The 24,358-nt window shown below is 41.7% G+C and overlaps 1 long non-coding RNA gene across 1 annotated transcript in view; it reads right to left on the bottom strand.

Annotated features, from left to right (window-relative positions):
* Window positions 1-314: 314 nt before the first annotated feature.
* Window positions 315-24,358, bottom strand: part of LOC134517589 (uncharacterized) — a 35,140-nt gene continuing 11,096 nt past the window's right edge. The window contains exons 2-3 of the long non-coding RNA XR_010071686.1: window positions 13,035-13,230; window positions 315-414 (exon numbers count right to left, since the gene is read on the bottom strand). This is a non-coding gene — a long non-coding RNA (uncharacterized LOC134517589). The remainder of the gene's footprint in view (window positions 415-13,034; window positions 13,231-24,358) is intronic.

Here is a 24,358-nt window from a genome sequence, read left to right as displayed (position 1 = left end):
AGGTCCAAATGTAGCAGCTGGATTTGGCTTTATGAACCATGAAAAATAGTTCCCATCTGGAAGTTGATGTTGAATAAAGATGCAACAGTAAGGCTGCATCTTACATGTAACATTTATACATTTCCAACTCAATACAGCACTAGTATTGGAGAGGAAAGAGAGAGAGGGAGGGGGAGATGGGAATATACAAATCAGAAGCCTCTGGCCAACATTTTTATGTGTATTCTCTAATTTAGGAGCCTCAGGTTTTGGCTGCTTGTTTGTTTGTTTTTTTTATATTTAATTTTATTCTATTTATTTATTTATTTATTTATTATTTTTTACGATAACCCTACTAACAGTCAAGGAGTAAGAGAAGGCTTCCGAATGTCTTCAACCACACTCACTGCTTCGGAGACCATAGTCTTCATCTATCTGTCAGAGAAGTAAGAAAGTGATTATGTCACTATTTTGTGATATTAGCCCCCGCAAAGCATCCCCAGAGCTCTCCCACCCATCAGATTGGCATTTAAAAGTGCATTCACGGAGCCTGCAAATCAGGAAGTCTGTTTCAAAGTGGCTGCAAGCTGAAGCTGGCCCTTCGCTCTGCACCTGCACCCTGTCATGAGCAGTGTTTGCAACATGCAAATCCCACATTTTCATATCCAAATCCCCCAATCATAAGGTGCCCAGGAGATCCAACTTCCTCTCGCACAAAAATACGAAGGTCCAGTTTGGAGAGCTTTTTTTGAAAAACCTGACCCCAGACAAAACTCTATTAATTCCTAAAGGATTTTGTTAAATGTATGATGCCTCAAGGACTGTTAAAATTCAAATTATGTACAAGCATAGTCCACGCTAAAACCTTACACTGTAAATAAGGTTGTAAATTCTTATTAGTAACATAAGGCAACAAAAAGTCAATAAAGGAATGAAGTTTAAACATTTTATTGGCTCTTTTTTCTTCCTTGAGCAAGAATTATTTCTAATGCAAGACGAAGTGTTAGAAGACGTGATGATCCCCTTTGGCTTTTGCCTAGAAGCTGTTGTGAGGTTTCTTTAACTGCGAGACTTTCATGGTGGCCCCAGTGCTGCAGTACATCTGGCTGAAAAGATTTCCTGTACTTTCCTAAAAGGGTGCCGTTATTGTTCCTGTTGCCCTGGCCATTTCCACGAGCCTTTAAAATGAACCCAGGTCCCATACCAACGTTGCAAGCCAACGTTTTAAAGGTGAGGGGAAACTTTAAAATCAAAGTTGCGTGTTGCAGGTATTCACAGTCATCAGAGCATGGGAATCTTGAAGAGCCCTTAATCTGTGTTTACCATGCATTTGAAATAACGGCGCACCCTGATGCTTGCAAACTGTATTCCTTTAACATAGGAAATAAGAACCACATATGTTTAATATATTAACATGTGCAACACTCACTTGGTACATGTGGCCCACTGATGTGATCATAGGCTTTCCTCAAGTTCGCTCTTCAAATCAGAAAGCAGTATCACCCTTTCACCTCTTATATCCTGAGATCCCACACCTACGCTGCACTCTCCTGCTTATTCAGATAAATCCCTTGCTGCGTAGGGCTCTGGAATTTTGTCCCAGGAAGGTGTGTGGTTGTGTTTGTCCGTGTGTCTGCGCAAGGGTGGGAGTAACCGCTTTGAGAGAAATTGTGCCACAGCCTAAAAATCTGCCACAGCCCTTTTCAGAGAAGTTTCCGAGGCTGAGCTGAACGTGTTTGATTTTAGCAGTCTATTTTCTGTGGAAGGATCTTGGAGTTTCTGGCAGATACCCCTCAGGCCAGGCCCCAGGTGGCTTGTCTGAATTTGCGAGTGAGAGCAGGGAATGCGTTCTCCTTCGCTCCTCGGAAAATGAGGAAAAGGCACTGTGTTCGCTGCTCCTTGCTTAAAAGCATCCTTAATGGTTGGGTCTGATAATAGCATCATGACCACGTTTCAGAAGGGATTCACACCTCCAAGGGCAATGTCTCAACAGTGGCCAAGCCCCTGAAGGTGCAGGGGGTGCAGGCTGCGTGTGCCAAACCGAAGCAGGAGCCTCCGCAGCCTCTGCCCGAGCGTGGGCTGGCAGGGGGGGCAGAAGGCTGCTTTGCAGCAGACCGGGGGCTGCAGAGGGGAAATGGGAAGGTCAGGAGGAGCGGGTGAGGTTTGAGGAGGGGGGCCCAGCCTGGGCCATCTGCCCTCAGCCCATCCCTTTCCCGACCCAACCAACAACCAACATCCTCCTCCATTCCCCCACTATGGCGGGGTTGTCCCCACTCTATGCTGCAGTCCCTGCGTGCGCCCCTGCGTGACCTGGGCTGGGAGGATGAGGGCAACCAGATTGCGAGGGGCTGGCAATTCTGTGCCTTCTGCCTGCTGGGCAGTGGGCTACCAGTCCTTGACCCGCCTTGTCCTGGCTGCAAGAGGAAGAGCAAAGGGTTGCATCCATGGGATGAGCTTTTCAGGGTCCCGGAGCCAGTTCCTTTCTCCCCTGGCCTAAGCAGAGCAAGTGATCAGACATTACCTGCTTTTGTCTATGCCTTGAGCCTTCTCTGGACTCAGTACAAAGATGATAAATGTTCATTAACTCCCCTGTCCAGCTTCCATGAAAAAAAAAGCACCTGGAGTAAGACTGTAATGCTGGCTATGGCATACGGAGAAATGACTGCCTCTCTCCACTGTATATTTACGTTTATTGTTCAAGTTAGTTTTGTAATTAAAATGGCATTAAAAAAATTAAATATCTAGGCTTCCAAGTCCCAGATCTCTTCTTAGCCTCAAACTTGCAAGGAAAAGAAAGATTTTTTTGCACGGAGGATATTTCTATTCCCCGTTGCAGAACCTCCAGTCTTCTCGTTGTTTAATTCACGTGCACGCAGACGCAGGGGTTGTGCAAGCCTTGGCAGGCGATGCAACTGGAAGTTGTTCCCCGCTGCTGAGCAATTTAAGCAGCTAGGTTTCGCGGGGCATGTCAATCCCTTCCAAGACTGCTGAATCTAGGCCAGGACTTAGGGCAGACCTGCGCGGTGCTATTAGAAAGCATAGGTTGTGTGCATTGGCCTGGGAGCTGGAGCTGCAGAGAGCTTCAGTCCTGCCTGTGTCCAGTGGCTTTAATAAAGAATCCCATTTATATTCATTACCGCAACCAAGTCCTGTCTCTAATCTATCGCAAGGGACACTACAGATACATTATTTCTTTGTAGTCTCAAAATGCTCAGATGGTTTTTAACCTTATTAAATCTAAAGCCCTTAAAATGTGCTTCTGAAGCAAAACTTTTAGCAATAAGCTTCCCCAGAAAGTGCAAGATTTACAAAGCAGATTTATGGCTACGTAGTGAGTTAAGTAACATTTCTCTCAGCATATCGTTTGCCAAAATTAGAGGAAATTCCCTACTCCAACTGAACAGGGAGCATTAGGAACATCTACTCTGCTGGTAGATCAAGATGTTAGTGCTCTAAGAAGCAAGACAGCAAAGCGTTAATCTACCTAGATGATTTTCTAATGATTGTTGCATTTCAGGAAAGAATAAAATTCTGTTTGAATTACAGAATGCATCAAAGTCCTCAAGACTTCACATCTACTGCATGGGAATAAAATTGTTTATAACCTCCCAGAGACAGTATCTCCATTTTCTAATGGAACCAAAAAACCAATTGTTTTAAAAGGTCAAACCACAGTCCCATGTGCTCTGGCCCCATGCAACTGTGCAACTGTTTCTAAGTGTGCAGGTACCATCTCGGTATTCACAAGTAAGGGATCAGCCCGGGTGTTTCAGAGATACCGTGGTAAAACATGGCAATTTGCTTACACAAAGTAAGGCATGCACGTGCAGAATGTATTGAATCTAAAACCAAAAGAAGTCAGATCCTCCTTGTCAGATTATTAGGATTTTTTTTGGTCAGAAAGTGACCTAAATAATCATTAGGCAAATAAGATAATATGCTACCAGGTTTTTGCTAAATTGTGTAATAACTAAGCAACTTTTTGGTTACGGAAAGAGGAAATACTGCATAGACTGGACTTTGATTTCAGCATTTGGTAAACAGTATGATAATGCAGATGTTTGTTCATTTTTCATCTACATTTTGGGGCCACATGTTTTCAGTCAAGTTTTGGAGACTTATTTTCTGAGCTAAGTGTATTTTTTTGACTATTATTTTAGATAGGGCCAGCTGGAAACTAAGGAAGGGGGGAACTGCCTAAAAGCACCTCTACACTTGCAGTACTTCATTTTACAGCATCAGTAAAAGAAAAATTCTGTGAGAGAGTATAGAATTAGAAGCCAATCAATGCAGCAAGAAAAATGGCCTTAGACATACCAATGTTAGCATCCCAGAGGTAGTGATTCCTCTTTTTGTATTCCGGGCAAAAAGAGTTCTAGAGTGGAACCTTTTCCCAGCACCTGGGCCTGGGATGGGGCATGTATATTCTGGCAATTTGGCGGAACGTGCCAGCTGAAAAATGAGCAAATCTACGGTGTGAAATGCTGCAGCCAGGCACAACAGGAAAGCAAAATTGTCTCTCTAGGCAGACTGGTACAAAATATAGTTGAGGGATACGTTTCCCCTAGACAGAGAAAGCAAAATTTGGATGAGTGTTTTTTCCATCTGCCTGTTTTCAACAACAGTGTTCAAAGTGACCAGGAAACACTTCAAAATAATGTACACGTGTTCCTCCTCAGGCATTTCTATGCGTTTTAAGTCCGTATTCCTAAATGGGTGCGTACTGCTTTTGTCTCGTGGAACGCATCACCTAACAGTGCAATGCTACGGACAACAAAGTTTTCGGTCTCTTCATTGGTATCCTCTGCCTACCAGTGACTGGCAATTCCAGGGAGAAAGGATTTCCATGAGTCACAGTGATTTATAATGTGAATCAATTTAAAGTACGTTGTATTTGTAACTTTTATACTACATGGAACTTTGTTAAATACAGTATGAGTCAATGCTCAAATGGATTTATAATATACATTTATATAAATATGAAGTGTTTACAAAAAATCATTTCCAGAAACTTTGCTGTTAGATCTGTATTTCTTTGCATCCCTTTTATGTATTTTTAAAGCAGTAGGTGTTAAAGTATCCACTCTCTAAATTGTATTCTGGCCTATAAGCTTTTAACTTGGAAATAGATCCATCTGCAATGAGGTCTGTATTACTTGAGAGAGAATCTTGTTCTAAATATGTATTGCCTTCAAAGCAATAGATATCATCCTTGAAGTCTGGGTTTGTTGATACCTTGTCAAATACTTTGAAGAAGGAAGTCTCAGGGTGCATTTGCAAACGTGGCACTTGGCAGAAAAGGGATTGTGAAGGCACAAAGTAATGGAGTATCAGGTTCTTGGTCTGGTTTCAGGTGATATCCCAAATGTGTGAGGGGTAAAACTGCTTTATTAGGCTTGCATAGCGATTAATCAGAGGAAAACTGAGGACACTGATTGATGTGTGACTTGCACAAGATCCATGGGCATATCCAGCTGCCTTCAAGCAGAACTGATCTCCGGGGGGGAAGGCAGGGTGTATGTCTCCACTGCTCATCCCCAGAGACAGCTTTAGGCTGGTCCCAGCTCCCCGCTGTTGGGGTGAGTGCTGTCAAGGAATGTGTGGTCTCACCTCGGGCCAGAAACCCCTGAAGGTTCAGGCTCTGCTGTGGGGATTCCCTGCTGCAGGAGCCCTGCAGACACCAATCCCCGTCTTCTTTCCTATATGGAAACTTAGGAAAGGGTTGAAATATTTCTGAGGGAATTCTGCCAGATATTCATGTATCTACATTTTCTGCTCACTCAAGGGGAGCAGTGGTAACCAACGTACTAAAAGTCTTCAAATGCTGACAAATACAATTTAGCTTTGAAGGCTGCCAGCAATTCTGTGGTAGTAAATCCCATTTGCAATCAAAGGGTGAGTCATTAGCCTTGACATTTGAGAAATGGAGATTACTATGAATTTATGAAAAAGGTTCCCTAAAATGTTTCCTTAGCAACTGCTGCTGAGGAGCCTGGGGCATCTCGCAGGTCCCTAGGCTCAGAACAGCCGGCAGCGGTGGAGCAGACGGTTTCCTATCCTCTTGCTGCATGTAGTGCTGAGGGTTCGCTATCCCTTTTCACTCAAGTCTCATCTAAGCGAGGGAAAATGGTATTTTCTTCAATTCAGTTGTCTTTACTGAGCTGGCATAATGCAGCTGAAACTATTGCAACGGGCACAGTTTATAACCCAGCACAGGGGGCTGAACTGTAGCCTATACAGGGCTGTGGGCAGTTTGGTCACTTCCAAACATGTACCAAAGTCATATGACAGCTTGATGGCACTGTATCGAGCATAAAATTTTATTTTAAAAGGACTTTTTAAAAAACAAAAAGTTAGAGAAAAATCTTAACTTTTCACTTGCCTTCTGTTTCTGAAATACTTTTAAGTCCTCTACTCAATCTTTTCCTTACAGCCATAGGGGTTAAACATTTCCTTTTATGTTAAGAAGATGGAGCGATGAAGACCTTCCACCTATAGGGAAACCACAGAGTATTTCTTGGCCTGCAGTAAAGTCACAACCATTGACGACATTGTGTGTATTATAACTCAGCCTGTTAAATTAAGCTCAACATGGTTAATTTGGTTGAGTTGGAGAAAAATAGTTTTCCCTTCGTTTAAATAGGATCCTTGGCTGGCTGCCACATCAGCAAAGAAAGGTGGGAGACCTCAAGATGAGTGTGTGGGAAAGTGGGAAGGGGGAGAGGGAACACAGGCATGTGGAGAAGCCTGGGTGCTCTGTGGAAAGACAAAAGGGTTGTTGGTTGGAGGCGGTGGACACTGGGGGTTACACAGAAGGAGGAATCTCTTGAGTGTACTGTAACCACTTCTGTGTCTTGCCTCGGTCAGGTAGGCTATAAAACCAGGGATAAATCCCAGGAGAAGCTGGATGATTGTATACTCTCATCTAATGATACCCGTACAGACCAGAGCAGAAGGTTTCTTCTGGGCCTAGGGAAGAGGTTTCGGTGAAGAAATGTGCACCCACCTGCGTAGTGCATATTGTATGTTTTCTTTTTGTTGTGTTAAACGCATTCCTTTAATAAATGAGATTCTACTTTTCTGCTTCCAGCAGTCAGTGTTCTATTTACATGGTTTCCTATGGTGGTAACATCTCATGATTTTCATGTACATATGATTCTTTTTCTTTTCCTCTAGATTTTCTGAGTCTAAGACCATTAAAGCACCTAACAGCTTCTAAGGGAAAGATATTACTGCTGGTGTAACCCACAATACAAATGTAGGCACAAATTATATACACAATTGTTAGCAATGCTACTGCAGAATATTTGCAGGGGAGTGGTTCCATTTCTTGACATTTTTACAAAAAATGGAGAATATTAATTTTTTCAAATGAAAGCCCTTTTTTCTTTTCTCCTCTATGAAATGAGACACTCCCTATCTTTCTGTTGCTCCTGTGCCGTATATCCACTGAGAATGGCCTGTCATTCTGCAAACTCTCGTGTATTTTACAGAGTCAACATTGCTATTCATCTCATGCAACTGCAGCCAATCTTGGCTGCCAGGTGAAACATGATGTTGAAACAGAGAAGCAGCCTCGAAGAAATACAAGCTCTTAAACCATGAATGGCTCTGTGGATCAAAAATGCCATTTTGAATTACACCTGGAAATGAAGTGGAGAGTGGCGAAGTCTCCGCAGCCGCGGGAAGGAGGAGCGGTGCCGGGGCAGGCAGTCCCACCCTAGCCTGCCGAGTATTTTGCAGGTCTGCTCTGAGAGCATCGGTTATGATTGGGAGCAGCTGCAAGCTCAGTCCAGTGCGGCGCTCCCAATATGTTCCAGATGATGAATATGATGCAGACTTACTGGAAGGAAAATATATTTCTGGGGAGAAAAACAATTACTTCTCAAAGCAAGACAATGAAGCTGAACCGACGCTACGTGGGCATAAAATAGAACAGAACTTTTGGGCAATGGCTTTAGCTTCTAATAAATCACCCACCTGGAGATCCTTTTGCAGAGTGAGTTTGGATGTATCAGGCCCAAAATATTTTCAGAGTTACATAAAGTTGAAAAATTATGCATTTCACCCTTGATTTCTCCCAAAGGGACAGATACTTTCCTCTGTCATAGCCTCCAAATTTCATGGTTAGCAGAAAGGTGCCTTTGCCACTCCAAACGACACGTGGGCTGCTTCACAGAAGTACTGCGGAAAGGCTTAGAAACACCACTTGATCAGTGGGTTTCATTGGCTGAATCTTCAGAGGGGGCTTGATGGAAATTTGCAAAAACATGTCAAAAGTTAAGTGGTGAAAATCAGCTTAAATGCCTAATTTTAATTTTGTTTGTGCTCTTTGTTGTTTCATTGTGGGGAGAGGGAAGAAGCTGTCTTTTTCTCCCCGTCCTTTCATTTTGTTGGGGGGAAAATGGATGTTGGTGAAAAGAGGGCTCTAGCAGGGACTGGGAAGAGGTTGTTTATTCTGTTTTGTTTTCTTTAGAAAGGGGCAACTCTTCTAAAACTGGTGATGATCCAGTTAAAGGGCGACTTTGGGGGGAAGAGAAAAGAAAACTAATAATCAGCCTCTAAATGACAAGTTTCCTCTTGAACAAAAGAGCAACAGGAGGCAGTGCAGGCGGGGGGTCAGTGCCCAGGGGTAACGTCGCCAAAACAATGGCTGAAGAATGTGTGTAGCTCTTGCCACTCCAGAAGCTGCTGCCCCAGTGCATTCACAGATGGGCTGGAAGGATCAAACCTGACCCAATGCTGGGTGATGTCTCAATGCCACTTCTGGAGTCCTCCAAAGAGGAGGCAACGATTGACTGGGAGTAACGCAAGCAAGAAGAGAAGAATCCGGCCCTGATTCTGAACGACAGGTATGAATGAACAGCCCCAGCCGATTTGGCAGAGCCCCTGTCAGCAAAGGGGCTAAAGGTAGGGTTTAAAGTGATTTTAGCTAAAGATGGAGACTGCTTGGTAGGGTCTGCGCTTCTCTTGCATTGGGTTAACCGTCTGTTGGGAAACGGCACCTGTGCCGGATAAACTCAAGCAAGATTATTTTAAAGTCTTACGAGTGTTCGCACAGAAGTTCATTCTGGTTTAGACTAAATTGGTTTTAATTTAAATTCATGTAACTTCCGTGTAGATGAGGCCTATGGCTTGCCATTTTGCAGCAATGGTGAATTTATAGCATGTGTGCTCCAAATGGACTATCATGCAAATTCCCTTGGCATTTACTCCAAGTCCAGTTCCAGCTGTCGGTGGAGATGGAGGAGCAGAATGGACCGCTCACATGGCCTCCCATGTAATGCAGATTGGATCTATTGTCAGTCAGATGGACTGGTGGTGTGGGAGCAGTGTGAAGCCAGTTCTTTCACGACATGGTGTGTAAAGCAATGAGGCAGACAAAAGCTGGATTTAAATTAGGGAATATTTCTGCCAAATTTCATTCTCTGAAGCAGAGGAATAAAACATTTAATGCATCTGGCAATGTTTATTCTGTGCACAATGTTCTAGCTGATCATAAAAGAAAAGCTACGTGTGAACATTATCTAGAAACTTCATCATATTCTGAGGAGATGAGAGAGCAGGATTCTGCCCGGTCTGAAAAAGTATTTGACTGAGAAAGCGGATGCAGTTTGGCAAGAAAACAAGACGACAAGAGAAAAAAGAAAAAAAAAGGTTCTTTTCCATTAAGTAGGAATTACCAGTTACAATCACAGCAAATTCTTATCTGCCACAAAGGCTCCATTTTGAAAATCCTCAGTGTCCTCAATGTCCTGCTCAATGGCCAGTGGCTTCTCACTTTGGCTTTTTGCTGCGTATTCAGAGAAAAGCAAGATCTGAATGGTCGGAAAATGCACATGCTGCTCATGCAGGAACTGCATGTGCATGAAAATAAACGAATTTCTTGCCTGTGCACAGTGGGTATCTATGCCAGTAAGTGGGCAGTAACTCTCATTACATGCGTATTGCCCCTTTGAAGATTTGGCCCTGAATTCTACTGGTGAAGTTCAACTCACATTTTCCATGACTTTTCCACTGTATCTTCTCAGAAGTTTGTGCTTGAATCATCCATTACCTTGACAGTATTAGAAGACAATGTTAAAAATAATCCAAAGAAATAATACTAGACGATTTTTAATTACAAATGATTGAAGCAGCAAGTACCAACTGATGCAAATGAAAACATAGTTGTGCAATTCAAGTAAGAAGAATGTCAAGAATAACAACTCTGTAACTAGATTTGGAAAAATAAACAATGCTTTTCTTTTTACATAATAAATGTGGAGTGGGTAGTGAAAAATAACATTTAAAAAATGCTGAAACATGTTTTTATTTCTACTGGTTCAAAAGAGAGTTTGCTTCTTGAAATTAGATGGAATCCAATTGAGGTTTTGTCCTTTCAGAGACCAGTCTGGTACAAGGTAATGCATTAATGACTACTCTATTGATATTGTAATTTTTCTAGTATACGTAGAAATTCTCATATTGCAAGTTGCTGGGGCCCTTGATATGTCACAAATTGGGGATCATTAAGAATGTTTTCCATGTCAGAGCTATACTAATTGTGACTGTGTTGATGACATCCACCATTCTACTTAAATTGAAAATCGCTGCTTACTAAAGAAGTTGGACTCTGAGCTTAAGTCCTTGGTGACTGATTTGATTAGTCCATTTGAGTGAGAATAGGGCAACACAGGGGCTATGTTAATGGAACTTAAACAATAGGCCATCACTAATCAGAGACCTCAAGGTTGAAGTGAGGTTAATTGTTATGCGGGTGGTATTTGAAAAGAAGTGTTGACTGGTGTAATGCACTATGGGACTGTAGTATTTGAGCATGCAGCCCTAAGGCCAGAGGTTTTGTTTAGTTTCCCAATGAAATTTAAAGCTACATTATGTACATCTCTAAACAACAGCCTATATGCTACTGCCTTTTGATAGATCACAAGAGCAACTCCTAATTGATAACAGAAATGAGCCCCCGGGCACGACATTCAGATCCAAATCTGGTACTGGATTTAAATCCCTTTCTAAAGTTGGTGAGGTGGGAATTGATTAAGTTTTGATTAAACCCTTGATGAAATGCACATACAAGATTCAAATGACTGCCCTTGCCCCCAAAAGTTTAGGGAATTCCAAATTCAGAGTTTCAGTTTAGTCCTAGAGTGCACATTTGGTGGAAACATATGAGCTGACAACTACAATGTCTTAATGCAAAAACATTTTGGCATAATTATAGAGAAGTGTTATTGATATCACTGTGCAGACATGGATTTATATCTCAACATGAGTGCCACGAGTTTTCACTAGTTTTCTGAGGAAATGCAGCTTCTATGAAAATATCAGTCTTTCATCCATCCAGAAACTGTGAACCTGTAGAGACAGAAGTCTCAAACTTTCTATGTACTCTGTGAAAATAGTCTTATAGAGGACAGAGATTCTTAATGACCCAATTGAAAGGGAGGCTGAAGACTTAGCAGACATACAGAATCACACAGAATCACAGAATGGTTCAGGTTGGAAGGGATCTTAAAAATCATCTAGTTCCAACGCCCTTGCATTACATGTAGTATATACATTACATTAGCCTGCAGTTCACTGCAATGGAAACAGATCTTGTAACCCGGACCAATACGTGCTTAGGCTCCTCACAACTCTGTTTCATGTGGTTCACAGGATTTATTTTTAATTAAATAGAGTTTGGACCTCTGGGTTGAACGTCTCCACTGCACGTGTGATGTAAGACTTTCTGAAAGGAATGTATTAGCTGTGCACTGGAAGACTGGCGGAAGGCGCAGCCCTCCTTCTGGTTTGGGCTCAAGTACCGCTTCGGTGCTGGAGCACGGCTTTAGGCTTAGTTTCCTCCAAAGGAATCTGGTTTGCAACCACAGACTAGTGGATGAAGCTCCTCTGCTGTGAATGCTTTCAAGGGAAAGAATGAGAAGAGGAAGAAAACCAACAAAACTGGGGGGGGCTGAGGGAGGGTGAACAACTCCAGAATCAGTCAGGAATAAATATGACTATTGTTTCTTCCAAAATGTGGAAACGAATTACAAAGACAGGGCAACAAGAGGCGGTATAGGTGGGAACAAGGGACTTTCTGACCCCTTTCTTCTTTTCCTATCTATCAGCCATTTTTTTCTGAATCTGCTGCACAAATCCAGTCCGGAAACCAAGTTTTCCATTTCTGTGCGTGTACAGTGGTACGGGAGGAGGGGCGGGGAGAACGTGCCGGCACACATAAAAATCTAGTATAAGCATAGGAAACATAAGGACGTTTTAACACAATCACATATGGAATTTACAAGGTCCTAAGTCATGAATAAGCGCCTTATTCACAGGAAGCCAATATTTTGATGTATTCCCATGGCAGAAACAAAGTGATGGGCAAGAAATGGATAGACACATAATACACACTACAGTTGTCCTTTGCAGTCAGTGCCTTTCCCTAAAAAGAATCCTTTCTCTATTTTCATTTCTTCTATCTCCCAAGCAGACCCAATGTTAGCAAAGTCTTTCCAGTATGATCAGAAATGTTACTGGGTGCTGTAGATAGAGCAGCTGGGGGCCTTACGAAAAGCAGCAATTCAAAGTATTTTAGCACAGTATACCACACACCAAATGACTACTTAAATGAAAGTTTAATTGCAGCCCCTAGGGAAGGATGGAGGAAGGGTCAAACTGTTAGGCACATGTGCTTTGTTCTTTGTAACAAAAGCCTTCAAATGTAAGTAAAGGAACTCTGAAAAGTAAAATGAAATTGCGTTTTGATGTTTTGGATATCTACTATATGGGAGTAGGGGCACACAACAGGAAGCAAAGAGCACGTTAAAAAAAGCACTTTGTTATCTGTTGCACCATATTTATTTCCTTTAAAAATCCCAGCAGTGTGCAAACTACCTGCTTACATTATACCCTGGGCAAATTCAGGGTTAACCTGGCAGGGATTTGTTTGCTTGCCTGTTTACTCCTTGCAGCTATTGCAATGTTTCCAAAAATTCACTTGTTTTGGGTAGTGCATCTAAGCCGTAGAATGTGCTCAGAGCTGTACAGATGCAGAAATAGGGTCCTACCCTCAAAGAGCCAAGTGTTCAGAAAAGGAACCGGCAGCCGACAGGTGGTTGCAGACAGTGATTCTCACTGAGGATCCAGCCCAGCCAAGCGTGTCCTACGGAAGAATTGACCCATTGAAGTCAAATGAGTGGATTCTCGAGTTCAAATGAGCTTGACAAATGCAAGGGAGATTTCTCAGTATGTGGAGGGACTTTCCTGAAAAAAAGAGAGCAGAACTGAATCTCCTGCCTCCTGAAGACATGAAATCCTTCCCCCCAGCTTAACGTTGGTGGTAAGAGAAGCGATGAGGAAATGCATGTGACAGAACAGGTGGTTTGTTCTTATTGGCATTCAATCTTTCAGGTCCACCTTTTGCTCTGAAAACAACGCACAATCTCAAGATGAGTCTGTCTGCCTTCTGTCTGTTGTGTAGCTGTGTATTATCGTTCTAAATGTTGTTACCGTTGGAGCTTCCTCTACACTTTCTCAGTCTGCCCACAGGTTATTGAGCTGATTTACAAGTCACGGGGGGCTCAGGAGGACTGAGATGAGCTTGGTTGTCCAATCAAGTGCCGCTAATTGAACAGCTATGGAGATGCCAGTTACATCTGTTTGGAAAGTATTCTGAATTCCAGTCCCACTATTTACGCAATTCTACTCCTTTGGCTCCGAAGACATATAAAAACAAGTGTTATCCATGGCAACTAATGGAATAAATAGACTTTCCCTGGAACTCAGAACTTTCTCACTCTGTAACATACAACAGCCAATGCCATAGCCTGAATTCAGAAACCCCCTGTAAATAAGTTCCTGCGGCTACCCTCCATAGGGCTCCCTTATTTTAAGCGCAAAATTTAGGTTCTAAGTTTCTGTCTCAGCACTTCTACTGGTGTTCCCCTGGCAATGAGAGGGGTAGAACCCGTCTCCCATTGCTCTGCACCATGGCTGTTTTCTCTGCAGCCCATGTCATTTCAGCCTTTAATCTCACTCAGCTTTCAGAGCTGTGGATATCCATCTCTTTGCCAGGAAAGGTGCTTGGAGCTATCAATTCACTCTCTAGATCCATCTCATTACACTGCATGCTCCAGCCTCAGCCAAAACTCCCATGGGATTTGGTGGGAGAACTGATAGTGCTGAAAACCTACATGGCTTGGCCCATGTGCTCATGCTGGGAAGGGTGACAAGAGAGGCATTACATTTAACATCCTTACATGAAAGAGGAATGCTATAGTGTATATGACCTGTGCCAAAAGTTGTGGTCCCCTTTCTACCTCATTTTCTTCTGCAAAATCTTCAAAATAGATTAATTTAAATGTTGCAGGCATCAGAAGTTTATTTAAGGATTTGGGGATGTAAAAACTTTCAGTGTGTTATATCTTTTAAAAAACAACAGTAACTTAAGAAAACTCTTCTGATTCCCAGCTGAGCTCTCCATTTCCTCAGCACACCATTCACCAGAGCTTTGATTCATTGTCCAATGCCAGTAAAAGCTTTCAGATGTTTTAGCTAATTAAATATAAAAATTATTCTCTCTGATCCAGATACATTTTGTGAGGTTTGTTTCAGCTAAATCGCCTTATTTTTATACCACAATCAACACAAGCCCAATAATGAAATAATTTTTAGCTTCTGAACTGTATTTGCTGTTATTTTCTTCTGCCTGATCTATCTGTGTTTCCAGGTAGCACAAATCCCCTCACACTATACTAAGCCAGCCAAGTTTAACCCCCCGCCCCCCACCTCCGCAAAAACGACTGAACGCACTCTGTATGATGATTTAGGGTTTTCAAATCAGCCTTCAAAGATACCGTTTATATCCCCAAATTGCAATCTATAATTTAAACAAACCTTTCCCCGAGGTGGAGTAAACTCACACCGGACAGCAGACATTGCTAAACATGCCAGCTTGCCTGCTATATGGCCAAAGTGTTTATTCAACAGAAGCTTGGACGACAGCCACCGCATCAATGTCACAGCCTCTCAGCACATGCGAAGAAAATACATGTGATACATAGCAAATTAGGTGTCCTGCTCTAGAAGGAGCGGAATGGGATTGATTTGCCACTTTTAGCAATGCTCTTTTACTGTCAGCTTGGCTTTGAGAAAAGCATTAAAGATTCTTGTCACAGATGTTTCTTTCATAAACTGTTGTGGGAGAATGACATTCTGCAAAAATGGTTTACTACTCTGCTTTCTTCTCCTGGGAAAACAAAGTGCGCTAGTCAGCCTAGCCAAATGGGCTCAAGGAACGCTCTTCAGTTATACCACAATAGCATTAAGGATCATGACATTTACAGAGCTGATCTTAGAAGCTCTCTTGGCAAATGTACAGTGTAGAGGTATTTATCCAAAGTGTGTGCCATTGATTTTTTTTTTTTTTGTTTTGTGTCTTGCATTAGTTCAGTGGGGTAAAACTGGCCGGTTGGGTGTTCAAAACAGCGAAGATAAAAAGGACTGAGCTTACACACCCTGTATTAAGTGAATGGTTCACACTGCATTTGAGTAATTAATCACCTTTAAACAAAACAAAAAAAAAAAGGGAAAAGAAAAAAAGAGGGAAATCTACCACAGTAGTTAACATAGGAAGCCTCATTTGATTTTACTCCAAGTTACTGGATTGCATAAAATGTAGCCGTGAGATGAAATCACTTTTTAGATCACAGAATAAGTCTTTGATCAAGGAGGCATATTTTTAATTGCTTACATCTAGATGAGAGAGATGGGGGAAGGGAAAGACAATGAATCTATTATTTTTAGGTCATAAACTTTACTTGAAAACATTTTGAGAATGCAAATTTTCTTACTAAAAGTCAAAAGGTTTTGTATGAGTATTTGCTGTGCCGTAAAAAAGAGTTACTATAGCAACAGCAACATCATATAGAATCTATGACTTGTAAAGCACATTCTGGAGAGAACAAGTTATCCACATGTCACATTAATTTTCATACTTTATATAATGTTAAATAAGCAAAAAAAATCCTATAATGTCCAGGTTTTTCTCATTTTGCAATGTTTATTTTAAAGCAATGTTTTTTTCCCTACACAGACCTATATTTGCACAATTGTTTAAAATCTGAATCAGATTTTGGTGTTTGAGACGCACCCTGTTGTCCTCCATACAGCTTTCTGAATTACCAAACTAGAATTTAATTCCTGCTAGAATTAAACGGGACGATGGAAACATGGAACAAATTCTAAGTTTTCCGGGTATATGAGCAGATAAGCGCTTTGCAGAAAGGACCATCTCTTTGTGTTTGAGCAGCTCCTACCGCAAACCTCGGCATGTGACGAGGGGTTCTGGGCCGCCCAGAACTGATGCTGCCGGGGAGGTGTCCCTTGCTGGAGCGGGTGCGCAGGGAGAGAGCGGGCAGAGATTTGCAGCTTCTCTGCGTCTCTTTTCCTAGGGCAGTACTTAAATAAGATCATCATCATCCGTGCCAAAGTGCGTGAGGCTAGTTATATAAAGAAATGTTTTCTAAAATAGGAGTGCCTTGTGAGGTCACGTTTTGTTTTGGGCAACAGCAATGAAACTCTGTAGTAACTGCAAGCCTAGCAGCAAGTAGGCGGGTGAGCACGTAGGGAAGGGGTGTTAATTAGCATGGTGTTGTACAGGAGCGTGATGAGTTGATGAGACTTAATTTTGCCAGTAGGACTGTCTAACACGCATCCATTAAAAAAATGGTGAAGCAAAGGTGATTCAAGGTTTACAAAAGTGAAAAACTAATGGGAGTTACTCCTTCCCTGCCCCACCAGGTGGGAAATCCCAAAGGGATCTCACTGTACTCCAGCTTCCAGCACTGCACAGGTCTCCATCACCAGCTCTCTCAAAGAGTATCTTTCTTTCTACTAGCTGATGTGGTTTGTTTTGTTTTTAAAGGTACAGCCTGGTGTCCTAGAAATAGAACAGTAATAGAAAGGTTTTATTTAATTTGAAGCTGTGACCATGTGGTCCTGTCATTATCAACACAGTTATACTGAAAATATATGTTTTAGTTTCTAAGCTGGCTTGATTCCCAGATTGCAATGTGGTAAGACTTTTGATTTGAGATATTAATCAAATGACAAGAATTTCATGCAAGATTTGCTTCTATAGAGGGTCCATGTAATCTATATCTTCCTTTTCTACACCATTAATGTATTCAGGGCTGCCTTTTTTTTCTCCGTCTAAATGTCAACAAGTCTGATTAAGTGTAAGCAAGAAATTAGCGTTCCTTCTTCAGTAGTATCTCAGCGCAGAGGGGACTTTCCAGAGAAGACAGTGTCATCACTTTTAGACAGACTGTTCCCCAAAACCAGCATTTCTGGAATTCTGTGGCAGCTGAAGACCAGCTTTCTGACTGGGGGAATGATAATTCTCTGGCTGTAGTCTGCAAAATATACCCTCGGCCAAAGAATTCCCCAGTTCCACAGCCTGAAAGTCACTCTATAACCACTCATGGAATAGTTTCAGTGCATGTTGACATAGCTCCTAGGGAGGAACAGCAAACAATAGTCTGCATCCTCCCCGTGCCTGCGCTGGGGGAGAAAGAGCAAAACGAGCGTGTTCATTACTCATGACACACACACGCACGAGGTAGCGGCTGACACTTTCTGACAGGCTGCAATCACAAGTACCCCACAGCACATTGATCGGGTCCTGCCTGACTTTGCCACGCGAGGACGGCCGGCGCCGCTCGCGAGCCGGCGAGCCGGGTGCGCCTGGCACTGCACGTGGCAAGGCGCTCCCCCTGGGCTTTACCCTGTCGCCTTCGCACGTGTGGTGGGACCTTTAGTAAAAAACTTCCTAGTGAAGTGCTGAATGGTTAAAAGATGTTACATGTGTTTCATGTGGAAAAAAAAAGCAAAGAGAAAAGGAGAAGACTAGAGGCCTGGTTACTAAGCAGACCTATCCGGTGGCTTGGCAGCTGTTAGGCTGGATTTCTCCATGAACATCAAGAGTAGCATCGGGCTCTAAAAACTAAGCAAACAAAATGCTAACATACTGTTTTTGGCAAACCTGGAAGGAGCTGGATCGCTATTCAGAAGTCTCTTTTCCTGCCACATTTTATGATTTTACATATAGCCTTCCCTTATCTATGCATTGCCATTTCCTCAAAAAAACTTTGAGTGGGGCTGTCCATCTTAAAACGTGCTTGAAATGATTTTGTTAAATTTGTGTTACAATACAGGCACCGTCTGAAATTCATCTCCTGTTGCTTGTTATTTTGACAGGTAGCAAAAAAGGGACAAAAATAGATATTTAAAGGCTACTGAATGATATCATCACTGAAAATAGCGTGGGAGCATCTAAAATAATCTCAGTAATAATATCTTCTGTCTGGTTGCTTTTCTTTTATTAGTTTATTCCATATCACCACTTTGTCTTAAGATTTATATTTGGTTAGCACTTAACATAACACATGATGTTGATAGAAAATTTTGATCCTCCATTTTAGAAAAACGGGGACTAGTTTTAAATAAACTAAAACGAATTCTGCAAAAACACTGAGTAGATCCACAGATGGTGTAAATTGTCTTTAATGAAGTTCATAAACTTGAATTAAAGTCCCAAGTGGCTGTGTAGTTTGACTACATTCATCACTCTTTTTGTCTCTGACTGCTTATTCAGGAGGGATTGTCCTGAAGGTAACATTCAGGAACAAATATCCTTTAGCTGAAGGCCCAAATTCTTACATATTTGCCTGAAGATGATGCCTTGTAACAAGCTACTCATTATTAGATATTCATTATTTATTAATTTTTAAAATTTTCCTTCCTGCAGTCTGTCTACACAAACAGCAGAATGTGAACTTAAAAAAATAATTTGTGAAAAAAGATGCAAATACCTACAGGTTGAACTTTGAAAGCTATGCGGTTGTTTATATATTAACCGCTGACTCAGTGAAGAATAGACTGGGGGGAAAATTGCCTGTGCATGAATTTTTTTTTTTTCAAAACAGAAAGAAAAAGGGATAAATACAGCTGATAAATTGTTCACAATGAATAATGTAAATATACATCTCCCTCAACTGCATTATCTTCATTGTTAATGAAAACAGATTTCAGTTTTTTGTGTCAGTATGTGCACCTTTTGCTTTCCATAAAGCATTAAATGGCTGTTGAGTCTAATGGTAGCTGGAGAACTAACATAAACTCGTAAATGATAGACTTGTAATGAAAAGGTCCAACCAATTGATGAGTGGGCATAATGCCATTCAAACAGATGGGGCTGAGCATCAGCAGCCAAAGCATCAAGTAAGTCCATCAAATGGAGATGTTGAGGCTGGGTAGATTTCACAGCCAGGAACATCGAATGTTAAGACTGTGTAATTAGCAGAATATGACACTATTAAACCAGCTCTGGGCTGGATTAATTCTGAAAAATCTAATAAATACCTTCCACATTATGGAAGGGAGAGCCTGAAAAGATGCCTGCCTTTACCAGGATATGACAGATGGAAGTCAGGTTTTCCAAGTTGGGAGTCTGAGGTTTCCCTTTCCAACAGATTCATAGCACAATGTCGTATTTAGGTATTTCCAAGGCTATATAAGGATAAACCCTTGCTTGCCTAAAATGAATGGCATGCTACTGCGATGGAAGGGTCAGCTTTCCACAGGAAGGTCCCAGCTAACAAGAATGAAGCCCTTCCTCCTGGCTAGCATTTGCCAGGCAGAATAGCATAGTGTCTGAACACAGCTTTTAGTGATTAAAGGTTAATTTACTATACATCATAATTTAGTCATCCAATAAGAGAGTAAAAACAATAAAATGTGACTTTAACTAAATAACTTGTGAAAATTATATCTGATAAACCCTACAGGAATTCAAATTATATTTCAATTCCGTAAACTTGCTGCCCCAGAAACTAAGAACTACTCTGCGTTCCTAACACAAAGCAGGTTTTCTGTGAGATTAATGGGAAATGTGCATTGTTTATAATAACTCAGATTTCATAAATTAGCAGTGATCATATTCTGGTTTCTATTTGCATGCTTAGTTTGCATCCCACCCAGAGACACAGAGAAAACTACTGCTCAGATACTGGCCAAAATGGCAGAGAGATGCATGGTTGTTTTGCAAATGCCACCCTGCCAGGGTTCTTTCTTAGAATTGGAGCTTTGAACTTTGCTTGTGGCACAAAAAGAGCTTTCCTGGAGAGACACTAGGAAGAACGGTCTGAATGATACTTCCCTCTGCTGCACTGTCTATTGTCTGGCAACGAATCCCAAGGCCTTAATGAGTGAGTTATAGTGAAACCCTACAGAAAAATCACATGAGTGGGAAACTGAAGAGTGCTTTGAAGTAGACATTTAGTGACAAGAGAGTGTATTGGTCAAGCTGGAGGAACCAGAGCTGTGTGTGCAGTCACAGAACTTCAGTGTTGTTGGAATAGCTGAGGCATGATGGGAGAGGTGCGTGGGTGGACAGAAGCTCTTCAGGAGAGGCGGGCAGAGGAGACGAGGCCAGAGGTTTGCCTTAATGTAAAGGAATGTGTCAGATGAATGGATATCCTCTGTGGGATGGGCAAGAGGCTGGGTGAGAGTTTGAGGGTCAGGATGAGAAGAGAGGTCAGTGAGGGTGTCATTATGGTGCTAGTACATTGCAGACCAACCAGTCATGGTGAGGGGGTGGATGGAGCCTCCTTTAAGCCTGTATCCCAGACCCTGGTTCTTAGGGGGCATTTCAAGCTCGATGACATCTACTGGAAGGCCAAATAGATTTCTGGAGGGTGTCAGGGACAACTTAGTATAAGGAAAAAACTTTTTCACTCTGAGGACGGTTAGCCTTGGAACAGACTGACCAGAGAGGTGGTGTGCTCTCTGAAGGTTTCCAAGATGTGACTGGAAAAAGCCGTGAGCAACCTGGCAGCTGACCCTGCTTTGAACTGGGCATGGACTGGAGACCTCCTGGTGGCCCTTCCAGACTGAATTATTCTGTGGTTTTATTTTTTATTGTAGCAGTGACTACTGAGATTTCTTGTGTAATTACTTGCGTCCTTCAGCTGAGGAAGTGGGGCATCAGCTCTGTGTCAGGTGCAGTTAAGTTCTGTTAAGACAGTCATGTCATCGATGTATTTATAACTGCCCCAGTAAGGGTGGTAGGCCCTGCCTGAGTGCAGTGGGTTGTTTATTTCAGCCAGGCTGAGAGCGGGTTATGGCAGACCATGAGCTCAGAGTACTGCCCCTCTCGGCAGGTATCCTGCTGTATGCACAGTCCGGCCAAGATAGCCAGGAAGAAGGATTTGTCTCAGGCCTTGCTGCTGAGTCTGGAAGATGCATGATGAGTATGATAGCACATGAATGTGGGTGTGTGGCACAAAAATATGGAAGTGCAGGTGAGAATCCAACATTTTCTACATATCCAGGAGATCTGTGTGGTGCTACATGGAAAGGGAAGAGGTTTCAGGCACTCTGAGGTTTAGAGCAAAGACCTCCTTTTCTCTCTACCTCCAGTTCCTTATAGAAAGTGGTCGTTTGGCCAGAAAGCGCTGCCAGATCAACAGCCAAGTCTTCAAGAGGCTTGAGGGCTCCTATACTGCAATGGATGCTTGTTCTGGCTGCCCAGAGAAGTTACTGAAGAATGAGGGACATGAGCTACAGTGAGAACTAAAAAGGCACCATCATTAAAAACAGCAGCAAAAAGCAAAAAAGAAAAGAAGTTTATTCCTTTTTATATTTTAATGCCTTCCTCCTCCACCCCCAACATTTATGTGTATCCTTAGTCCTTTAATAGGCTTATAATGTCACCATGGGAAAGCAAGATGATATAGCCACAGTGCACATTAATAGACCACTAATCACAAAGCAGCAAGAGTTTGGTTGACCTGGGGATATTCCAGCAAATGGTGAACATTTAAATTTTTCATTATTTGTATGGCCTTATGTTCACATATAATTTGCAGAAGCAAAAGCCAAGTCCTGCTCTGGCCCTAGCTGACCTGTTGAAAATGAATTAGCAAGGCTTCTCTCGAAGGAGGTTTACAATCTAAGGTGGGATGTGACAAAAACAAAGCTAGCTCAGCATGGTGCAGTTTTCATGGATGATGGCATGTTAATATTAGTTTTCCTGGAGTATGGAAGTTTGAGAAACCACAGAAAATATTTTATTTTTTTAATTTGCACTACATTGTTTATTTGAAGTGGGTGGAGCCGAGGTGGTGAAGGTTAACCCTTCTTGTTTTTTTAATCCAATAAACCTATCTGAAACATCCTGACAGAAGTATCATATCATTACTGTAACCATACTGAAGGGCACTTAACCTTTGGCTTTCTATTTCACAGCTTACCCTAGGTGTAGTGATATTTTCATAATATCATGTTACCCAATTTTATCTTCTTAATAGCTGTAAAGCTTGATCCCATCCCTTCTAAGTTACGCTAATCATGAGGTTTCTTCAAGAAATGCCTCAGCTGAGTTATGTAAAGTAGACAGAATAAGGCAGAAGGCTAATTCATAGAAATTTGGAGAGACAAGAAAACTAATAGGAAATATACAACGTATCCAAGGTTGCTTTAGCAAGTGTAGTTGAAACAACTTTTTTTTTTTTTGGCATATGTTTTAAACTGAAATATTAGTAAAGCCAGCTTTTATTTTGAGTAGTCAAGATGCAACACAAACCCCCGCAATTTCTGTCTTCTCAAGACTGGGAACACACAGTTTGCAAAAGGTGGCATAAGGTTTTCTTTGTTATACTGCCGCATTTCTGTTGAAATCAGCAGTGGAGTTCTACACAGACTGTTTAATGTCTGCTTTGTAAAAAAGTAGCACTGCCCTCCATTTTTTCATTAAAAAATACCCAACTGCAGTATGTGAGGTAAGTTGTTTGTTGATCGTCGTGGGTTTGGGAGAGTTACCTTACCAGCTGTACTCATCTGGTGGTACCTGGCTGTATTCCCAGGGGGGGCCACCCCAGGGTTAAAATCACTGTACCGCATTGGTTTGCTTATCCCCCCCTTTGCCTTCCTGTGGCTCACCTGCCTTGCAAAATGTACTCTTCAGGACACAGCTACTTGTAACGACACAGTAAGTCCTCCAACACAAAGACTGCCTTTTGTAAATATTTAGCCACAAGCACGCATAACTACTCTATCACTCCAGTCTTTAACACAAAAAGTGCCTGGCTTGTATTAATGGACCTATAACAAGCATGAAGCATTGTATGAGCAGAGAAACTGTTTTCTATGTCTCCTTCTTATTATTTCATTTGAGCTAAATAAGAACAGGGCTAGCAGATGAGTTATTCATATGAGGGTTGGAAGAAATATCACTTTTAGTTCCAGAACCCCTGCAGATATTCACGAATTTTACCAAAATATTTTTGTAGATTCCTATTGTTTTTTTACTTAAAAATATGGCAGAACTGAATGAAATGGATAGGTCTCTTTCAAGAATAAAAAAAAATTCAATTTCATTGCCCAGCATGTAACATTTTCCTGTGTGTTTCAAATATGCTGTAAAACTAGATCTCCATGTCTTTTTAATAGAGAAACTTAGCACTTTGAAAAATCACAGTCAAATATGAGAAGACTGTTGATGATTCAGCTTTCTATAGTTATACTATTATGATATTTTTCTACTTTGTTTGCATTGTTTTGTTTTCAGCAAGTTTTCTTTAGCTGCAGAGAAAATACAGGCTTTCCAGAATTAACTCATGCTTTAAATCAGCTATGGAATAAAAGCCATACATACAAGGATGTAGGTATACGTGGCCGTTAAACAGATAAATCCCTTCTGCCTTCTGTGGTCCAGAGCTTCAGTCCAGGATGACTCTACATTTCCTGTAAAGGTTATTTAGGCTTACTAACACTTTTATCTGAGATCTGATGTAGCTCCTAACAGGAAACAGCAACAAGCAGGGAGAAAAACTCTTGAAATTATTGATTTCCTTTATTGGGTACTCCCCTATAGGAACACGCTGGTAACACCTCGTCTGGCAGAATCTGCTGAGAGTCCACCAGTGGTCCATGTTAGGTGTTGCATTTGGACTTTGTCCTGGGTCAGCTTCTTACAGCTTTTCTGTCTAAACCACGCTTTGTACAGTAGTCCGAAGAGCGGGAAAACATGCTGTTCATACCATGAAACAGCAGCTGTTAAGTTTGAATATACCTGGAATTAGTGATACCTTCAAGTCTGAGCCCATATAGCAATAATTGAATATCCAGGGAAAACCGAGAGGAATCACATTTCTTTTCAAAGTTTAAGCATTTTAGAAAGTAAAACCACTTTCAGTAAAAACATGGTGTTTTTACAACCATACTTAAAATTGTTTTTCTGAGTCCACGACCTGTTTTATTTAGCAGGAGACATCTATTATGTGCTGCATTTTGATCTAAAACTTAGTAAGTGGCGTTAAACAAAGAGCAT

This window comes from Chroicocephalus ridibundus, chromosome 6 (genome assembly GCF_963924245.1).
Source record: "Chroicocephalus ridibundus chromosome 6, bChrRid1.1, whole genome shotgun sequence".
NCBI classification, from domain to species: Eukaryota; Metazoa; Chordata; class Aves; order Charadriiformes; family Laridae; genus Chroicocephalus; species Chroicocephalus ridibundus.
This window is presented reverse-complemented; position numbering and strand designations above follow the sequence as displayed.